Below are 10,271 nucleotides of genomic sequence, written 5' to 3' on the forward strand. Positions count from 1 at the left end.
GATTTTAGCTATCTTTGCTCACTAGGGAAAATGGAAAAATGTTTAGTTTGGTCAGATTTTCACTTAACTTCTGAAAAATCTTACGTTTGCGAGAACCCTTCTGAAATAAGAATCCTTAAAGACATAACCCCTTTGGCACAAGTTTTCAAGAAACTTGTTTGATGTTGTAGACAATTATATGGCACACGTACTGTTCTAGATGTTTCATGCCAATAATATGTAAGCCATACCAAGGCTACATATACATATAGAGATGTTCCTCAGCTTACAAGGGGCTATGTACAAACACATAAAAAATTGAAAATGCATTTAATACCCCTAAACTATCAAATATCATAGCTTACCTTAGGCTTATTTAAACATACTCAGAACACTTACATTTGCCTGCATTTGGGCAAAATCATCTTAAGAAAAGCCTATTTTATAACAATGTATCTAATATCACATGCAATTTATTAAATATTACACTAAAAAAAAGAAGAATGGTTATATATAGAATGGTTGTAAGAATATCAGGTGTTCACCCCTGTAATCTTCTAGCTGACTGGGAGCTGTGGCTCACTGCCCCTGCCCAGCATCACAAGACGACACCATACCACATGTCATTGGCCCTTTTTATAAAGACCCAAATTCAAAATTCAAAGTACAGTTTCTACTGAATCACTTTCACTTTCACATCATTGCCAAATATATCACAAGTTGAATCATTGTAAATCAGAAGCCATCTTATTTGAAAGTTAAATCACAGTCACCCATATACACACAAAAAAAGGCCTTCATGTAGGGTCATCTATGTATCTCTAAACAACATAGCATGACATATCAACGGCAAAAAATGGATGCGAAGGGGACAATTGCTTTGCGTCAGTACTCTGAGCAGTAACATACATGGCCTTACTCACCTAGCAGAACTCCAGAGCTAGCTGATGGCAAGGAATTTTACAAATGTTTGCTGAACAGCTTAAGCACTATTATTTTTAACTTAGTGTGCATATATGTTTTCTAAAGATATGTTAATTTATTTTATTGACTTATTACAAAACCAAATAATTTCCTCTTATTTAAGTGGCAGGTAAATAGAATTCTTTTTAATTTAAATCCAATGCTTTTTAGGAAAAATATACTAAAAATTCTGAAACTTGTATTGCTTATGAATCTTTTATTGGAATCCTTATCAAGTTGTATTTTTCAAGTTTTTCCTAAATAATCTTCAATGAATTGAAAATATTTTTTGGATTTTATTCAAGGCTATTAACACACAATTTCACTTTGTTAAATATAGTGCTAAACGTTCAACCAAAACGTTGTGTCTTTTTTTTTCCACTACCACATCCTCCATCTACTGACTGGATTCTCTCCCCAACTAGCACATATATACCATTGTCTATCTTTAGGATAAGTAAGGGTCATCTTTTGTCTTTATTCTATTTCTCGTATGCTTCTGAACTTGTTGAATTTTAATATAGTCACACCATAAGCATCACATATTTGATTCCCCTTTAAATAGTAAACAGTGCACAACCAGAGCATACCTTCAAAGCTATCAATATACTTACTCTGATATAATATTTTTGTATTTTTGTAAATTATAATAATTAGATTATAGAACAAGAGTTTCAGGTGGTAGGTTTTGTAAGTTTTACCCAAACTGACTTTTGTCAAACTCGTTTTTGTCATCATATATGTCAAGTAGTTTTCTCAGGTTTATTTTTAGAATATCCTTGTATAATGAATATTTACACTGATATCTAGTATAAAAATCTTGCAATTTATTTTAGAAACATTAATATATTGAAAATCAGTCTATTTCTTTAATTCATTAAAGACATTTTTGGCTTCTTTCCAGTACTTTCTTACTGGTTAAAAAATGAATTGAAGTAGTCTGAATTTCATTATTATATGGCACTTTCCCTTTGATGAATACAAAGATGATATTCTATATTAGCTATCTGAGAAGAATTCATTTTTTAAATTTTATTTATTTGTAAGAGTGAGAGTGAGAGAGAGCACAAGCAGGGGGAGCAGCAGGGTGAGGGAGAAGCAAACTCCCGGCTAAGCAGGGAATCTGTTGCAGAACTGAGTCCCAGGGCCCTAAGATCATGACCTGAGCTAAAGGCTCAGGCGTTTAACTGACTGAGCCACCCAGGTGTCCCAATCTGAGAAGAGTTCTGTATGTTATTCCTATTCATATGAAGTTCAAAGTCTAGGTAATTAACTTAATATTTTAGTGCCTATTACATAGATAGCACTATGTTCCAGGCAGAGAGTAAGAAAGAAATATTAAATCAACCATATTCTATGCATTCTAAATGAAAATAATTAATCAATCATAATAAATCCTTCTATTTATGGAATATCAACTTATAAGCTTTCCTCCATATGAACAATGCCAAATACCAGAATAAAGGGTCATCTAATACAAATAAAGGATAGAATTAAAGAATTCTGGTAAGCCATTTAATTTTGAAAAATAGTGCTATATTGTTGCTGAGTTGTGGTTTTCAGTTACATAATATCTGATAAGTGTAGAAGTAACGTGAGTGTTACGTGAGATGAGAAATGGTTTATAATTAAGATATTTTTAAAAGTACAGATAAATACAAATTTGTAAACATAGCATTATGGAGGAATAAAAATAAATGGTAGCTACACAATCTATCTTGGAAAGTTAATAGAGAAGTAAAACAAGGACAGTGCAAAAAGTATGGTACATTTTTATGAAGTTCTAACAAATTCTGTGAAACCGTAGATGGACTTAAAGATACTATTATGTATCAAATATTGTAAAAATTAAGCAAGGAAATAGCAAACATAAAATAACCAAAGCATACAAACTTGGGTAGATACATAGTTGTGATCATGTTCAAATTCATAAAGAGATGAGTTAATAGATAAATAGAAGTAACTAGACTTTTTAGAAGTTAATAAAACTTTGCCTGTTATTTCTTAGTAATATAAAATATATGGTTTTCTAACAAAAACGCTTATCTTAAAAATATTTAAAAATAAATTTCAGGCTACTCATAAGGTTATATTTACTTTTCCACTGAAGGAAAATCTGGTGGTTGTAGTTGTAGTTGTTTGTTTTAGTCTCCTCCGCGTTTTTATTATTATAATGTGGAATGAGGAATGTTAGATTGAAAAGTGAATTATTTTATAGACAAAAATCATTACTTGATTCACCTCCTGGTACAGCAGATGGAACTCCTGAAAACATGCCCTTTTGCCTTACAGAAGAGTAACAGTTATGCTTACTTCTGAAACATGCTTGGTGGTGGCCCTAAATAGTGACACCATAGTAAACATTTTGAATATTTGCAATTAATTTTTATAGTCATAGGGCTCCAAAAGGCACTGCTGGTATCTTAGCAGGTATTTCAATAAAGCTAAAAGTTGCCTGACTGTTTAAAAATATTAACAATGCACAAAACATGGCAGAAGTATTGTCCTCAGATATTATTTTTTTCCATATGCTCCTGATTCCAGACATGACAAGTTATTTTTTTAAACTTTTTTAATAAAAGATTTTATTTATTTATTTGACAGAGATCACAAGTAGGCAGGGTCAGGCAGAGAGAGAGGAGGAAGCACGCTCCCTGCTGAGCTGAGAGCCCGATGTGGGACTGGATCCAAGGAACCTGGGATCATGACCTGAGCCGAAGGCAGAGGCTTTAACCCACTGAGCCACCCAGGTGTCTCCATGACAAGTTATTTTTTTTAAAGATTTTATTTATTTATTTGACAGAGAGAGATTACAAGTAGGCAGAGAGACAGGCAAAGATAGAGAGGAGGTAGCAGGCTCCCTGATGAGCATAGAGCCCGATGTGGGGCTCCATCCCAGGACCCTGTGATCATGACCTGAGCTGAAGGGAGCGGCTTAACCCACTGAGCCACCCAGGCGCCCACAAGTATTTTTGATAGATATATATACAATGTATTTTCCAGTTATAAGAAAAATGGTTCTGCTATTTTTAAGCTTTTTTAAAAATAACATAATTTTTTTAAATTAAAATTTTATCTTTTAATGTATTACTTTTCTTTCTTTTTTTTTAAAGATTTTATTTATTTATTTGACAGACAGAGATCACAAGTAGGCAGAGAGGCAGGCAGAGAGAGAGAGAGAGAGAGAGAAGCAGGCTTCCTGCGGAGCAGAGAGCCCGATGCAGGGCTCGATCCCAGGACCCTGAGATCATGACCCGAGCCGAAGGCAGCAGCCCAAACCACTGAGCCACCCAGGCGCCCCAATGTATTACTTTTCAATATACTACTTAGAATATAAAACCTATTCCATTTTGTAAGAAGTTTACCATTTAAAAAATGGTAATTTTCTCATTGTGTCTTCCCCTCTTATTGCTTTATTTTGAATAAAACATTTCACAATAAACATAACAGATGCTTTCGTTCTGATGGTCCCTCTGTTGGTCATATTGTATATGAGCCATGACAATTAGTTTTACAAAATTTATTGATGTTTGTTGATATGTTTTATCATAACTAATTTTCCCTCCCTTATCTAGATTCCCCAGCTTTCAGACAGGTGGACACTTCAATAAACCATACCCAAGGGATGTATCAAGTACTTCTTAGACATTCTCTCAGATCCTTGAGGTCTCATTTTGCCTAGGGATTTGCAATAGGTTCTGCCAGAGGCACCACTGTGACAACTGATGTCCATGGTCTATCTCCTGCTAAGCTCAAGAGGTCACTGGTTTCCAAGTTTATCTATACAATTAATGCATTCCAGCAAGTTCTTTTTTTTTAAATATTAACAAACTCATTTTAAAGTTTATATGGAGAGGCAAAGACTCACAATAGTCAAAATAGTGTTGAAGGAGAACAAAGACTGAGGACTGCCTTCAAAGTTTACCATAACGATGGGGCGCCTGGGTGGCTCAGTGGGTTAAGCCTCTGCCTTCGGCTCAGGTCATGATCCCAGGGGCCTGGTCCCGAATAGGGCTCTCTGCTCAGAAGGGAGCCTGCTTCTTCTCATCTCTCTCTCTGTCTCTCTGCCTATTTGTGATCTCTCTCTGTCAAATAAATAAAATCTTAAAAAAAGTATACCATAACGATAATTGTAAGCAAGATATTGTAATACCACAGAAAGACTAGATTAAAGGAACGGAATATATATTATCAATTATATTTTATATTTAATATAAAATCAAAAGCAATACAAGAGAGCAAAATACAATCTTTTAAACAAATGGTTCTGGAGTAATGGTGAAGCTAAATATAAAAATATAAAATAAAAATAAAATAAAATAATAAAATAAAATAAATCCAGGCAGATATCATACACTCTTCACAAAAATTAACTCAGATTGGATTATAAACCTAGACATGAAACATGTAGAAGGTAATATAGAAGAAAATTTAAATGACCTTGGTTTTGGCAATAACTTTAGCTACAAAAGCACAGGCACTGAATTTAAAAATGTCTACTCTGTGAAACAATGCCAAGAGAATGAAAAGGCAAAGCACAGACTATGAGAAAAAATTTGCAAAATACACATCTGGCAAAGGACTGTTAATCAAAACTACACAAAGACCCCTCAAAACTCAACAATGGGGGAAAAACCTGATTAAAAATGAGCCAAAGACCTTAGCAGATACCTCACAAAAGAAAATATTACAGATGGCAAATAAGCATATAAAAAGATGCTTCACATCATATGTCATCAGGAAAATGCTAATTAAAACAAAAAAGAGACACCAGCACATACCCAGAATCCAGAACACTGACAACAGAACACGAAATGTTGGTGAGGATGTGGAGCAACAGGAATGTTCTTCCATGTCTATTGAGAATAAAGAATGGAAAACAACTTGGCAGTTTCTCACAAAACTAAACATATTCTTGCCAGATGATTCAGCAGTAGCAGTTCTTGGTATTTATCCAAAGAAGATGAAATCTATACCCACAAAGATGTCTATAGTAGTTTTATTCATAACTGACAAAAGCTTGGAATCAACCAAGATATCCTTCCATAGGTGAAAGGTCAAATAAAGTGTAGTACATGCAAACAATGGAATATTATTTAATGCTAGAGAAATGAATTACCACGCCATGAAAAGATATGGATATAAATATTTAATAAATATTTGATTTTAGGCTTCTACCAGTCTATTAATAGTATTAGTATATTTTAACAGTGAATGCTCAGCATTCATGAATTTACCTAATAAAATATTTTGGGTTCAATATTTTAAATACTTCAACCTCTATGATTATATTCCTAATAATTTTGATTTGGGGAAAATAAACCTTAATTTTTTGTAACTTGTTTCTTATTGCAAAAGAGCTCAATGAAATTTTAGAAAATAAAAATTTATAAAAAAAAAAGTTTAGTTTACTATTGCCAAATAATTTAAAACTTTACCTTATATTCAAATACATATATTTTTCTAAATTGATTTATATGCTACTAAAACCAAAAACTTTTAGTTATACTAGATTTCATATCATGCAATCAATGCCAGAAAGACATCTGGCGATGACTTGTCTTAAATAGAGTTATATGCTACTAAAACCAAAAACTTTTAGTTATACTAGATTTCATATCATGCAATCAATGCCAGAAAGACATCTGGCGATGACTTGTCTTAAATAGAGTTAAGATGGGTGTTATTACAATGCAAGATGGAAACAAAGACAGTATAACATTTGAGTGTTACATAACTTTTCTGTTTTGATCAAGTTACTAATCTACAAAAGGGTTTTATCGGTGACAGACTTGGGAATTAACAAAACTTTTAAACTACCATGTGCGACTCATTCCTAGAAAAAAACACAATCAATAACACTTTCTTTAGATTATATCATGACTATTTCTCCATTTGAATAAAAAAGATAGCAACCCCAATAAGTTTATTGAACATGAAAGGTTGAAATGCTATAATGCTCCTAAGGAATTAAATGATCCAGTCATGAATTACAAAAAAAGGATATAAATTACCAAAGTGTTTGTATAATTGGAATGTACAACTGCCCATTATCATTCAATAGTGTAGGCTTGTACAAGAACTCTATAAAAGAACTCCACTTCTAAACCGTGGAAAATATGTTCCCTTTCCCCCTATATACAACTATTAAGCCATTCATTTAGCTTTTAAAATATCCACTTAATACAGTCTTTTTACTCATTTGAACAGGCAGCAGGGCTCCATTCTTATTGCTTACATCTGAAGGATAGACTTCTTGCGTAAGAGGTAAAGCCCATAAAGGAGCCCAATAATAACAACAAAATACAGTTTAGTGAGCCCTTACAATCTGCCAGCTACCTTTCTGAGAATACTTCAATTATATTTTTATATTTTATAAAACATATAAAATACCTGACCACAAAGAGCTTACATTCTTTTGAAATATAATAGTGAAATAAACCAATAATAGAGGGGCACCTCGGTGGCTCAGTCCATTGAGTGACTGCCTTTGGCTTGGGTCATGATCTCAGGGTCCTGGGATGTAACTCCCCAGCAGGCTTTCTGGGCCCTGGGGTATTTTCTTCTTCCTCTGCGCCCCCTCCCAATTCTCTCTCTCTCTCTGTCTCCAATAAGAAAATAAACCAGTAATAGAATAATGATTGATGGTTGATGGTGATAAGTGTTACAAAGAAATACAAGAAAGGTAAAAGCCATTGGAGAATGCTGGGATGAAAGTTAATTTTATTTTGTGTTGGGTGGTTATATCTCATTTATGAGATGATATTTGCGCAGAGACCCAGGAAGTGAAGGAGGTTGTTATAAAATATTAAAGGAAAAGATTGCTCTAGGCAGAGCAAGTAAGTATATAGACTTTGTGTGAACAGCTGGTCTGTTACTTTTGAGGAAAAGCAAGGAGGCCAATGAGGAGTTCATAGTGGTGGAGAGAGGAAGAACGTATTGATGCATGACCTTCTAGTACATCGAAACGCCTTCAGTTTTTATTTAATATGAAAGGGGAAGATACCAAAAGACTTTCAACAGCAGAATAAAATCATCTGACTTGATTTTTAGGTTAAGTTGCTGTACCAAAATAAATTTTCAGGGAGAAAGGAGTGCAGTATGTGTGGAAGTGGGGTTATCAATCAAGTCAATAATTCAGGAACATATGATGGTGTTTTTAGCATGCTGGGTGGTAATAGAAGTGGTGAGGTATGGTTTTTATTTTGTATATATTTTGATGGTGAATATTCTGGTGAACAGGATGGAGTATGTGCAGGACAGACAATATCAACATTTATTTTACCTGCACAAACAGAAGGGTGGAGTCTTCATTCCCTGATATGGAGAGAACTCTGAGTTCAAATGTTCTTTCTGATTAAATGGCATAGTGATGATGAGGATTTAGTCAGACAGTGAAAGAGAGCAGTAAGCATAGTGTTAAGCGGTAAGACATTATAATACATTTGAACTTCAAAAAACGTTGTGTTGGATCATCTGTTTATGTGAGTAAATAAATACATAAAGCTTCCTGGGGTTCTGATAGAGGTAAAGAAGACTACTATATGATCCAAAGGGGCACGTGCACCAAATGTTTATAGGAGCAATATCCACAATAGCCAAACTATGGAAAGAACCTAGATGTCCATCAACAAATGAATGGTATATATATATATACGATGGAATACTATGCAGCCATCAAAAGAAATGAAATCTTGCCATTAGCGATGACATGGATGGAACTAGAGGCTATTATGCTTAGTAAAATAAGTCAACCAGAGAAAGACACTATCATATGATCTCCCTGATATGAGGAAATGGAAGTGCAATGTAGGGGGTTTGGGGGACAGGAAAAGAGTAATGAAACAAGATGGGATCGGGAGGGAGACAAACCATAAGAGACTCTTAATCTCACAAAACAAACTGAGAGATGCCGGGGGGGTGGGGAGGGTAGGGAGAGGGTGGTGGGGTTATGAACATTGGGGAGGGTATGTGCTGTGGTGAGTGCTGTGAAGTGTGTAAACCTGGCGATTCACAGACCTGTACCCCTGGGGCTAATAATACATTATATGTTAATTTAAAAAAAAAGAAGAAGAAGAAGACTACTATAAATCAAATGCTATGGTTTTCAGCAAAGAGTGTGTAATCAGGCGTATTTTATTAAAGTAACCAAGTAAAATGATGGTCGAAAATTGGAATAACAGAAAACATAAAAATCAGAGATTTTAAAAAGAGATATGGGACAGTGTAGAAAATATAGTCAATGATATTATAATAGTGTTATATGGTGAGAGATGGTGGCTATATTTGTAGTGATCATAGAATAATGTATGGAGATATTGAAAACCTGAAACCAATGTAACACTGAATATCAACTATACTCAAATAACAAAATAGAAAAAATAAAACATTTTAATTTAAAAAGATAAAAAAAGGGACAAAAATTTGAAAAGTGAATTTCAAAAAGAGTAAAGATGAGGCTAAGACATACTCTGAACCTTGAGGAAAACACCATTTTGAAAATTCTTCCCATTTTGAGAAAACTCAAATGAATCAGTGCCATAAAAGAACCCATTTTAACTGAGAGATGTAATGAATGCTCAAGAAATAATTTTATGACGGGATAATTCTTCCCTATGAAACAGCACAGGGAAACCAGGGGAAACACCTGGAAGCAAAATAAACTATGCTGAATATAAGAATTAGGAAAAAGATAAATGATGAAAGATAAGAAAATTAGACCTGCGACAGAGACCTAGTGAAGAGAATTTTTAGCTTGTGGTTTAATGTTTTTGAGGATAATCTAGAGTTCATAACTGCCTTGAGGCAGGCTGGTTGTAGGCAGTTTAGGCAGACACCTAAGACAGGCCTACTTTGGGCAGGTGGTGTTGGAGGAGGCCATTGGGCTGGACAAAGACAAATCCAACCATTTGACTAAAGTGTCTTTGAAGATGTTGAAGTCAGATGCAACAGAGAAAGACCTGTCAAACCTAATCTCAGAAACGGAGATGATGAAGATGATTGGACAGCACAAGGACACCATCAACCTGCTGGGTCCTGCACACAGGATGGTCCTTCGTACACTCTCACGGAATATGCCTCCAAAGACAACATACAAGAGTACCTGCAGGCCCAGAGTCCTCCTGACCTGGAGTACTGTTACAATATCAGCCACAATGCAGCAGAGCAACTCTCCTCCAAGGACCTGGTATCCTGTGCCTATCAGGTAGCCTGAGGCATGGAGTACCTTGCCTCCAAGAAGTGCATACACCAAGACCTGGCCACCAGGGAAGTGCTGGTGACAAAGGACAACATGATGAAGATCTCAGACTTCAGCCTTGCCAGAGATA

The sequence above is a fragment of the Mustela putorius genome, unplaced genomic scaffold, assembly GCF_011764305.1.
Source record: "Mustela putorius furo isolate JIRA1106 unplaced genomic scaffold, ASM1176430v1.1 tig00003835_pilon_pilon_pilon, whole genome shotgun sequence".
NCBI classification, from domain to species: Eukaryota; Metazoa; Chordata; class Mammalia; order Carnivora; family Mustelidae; genus Mustela; species Mustela putorius.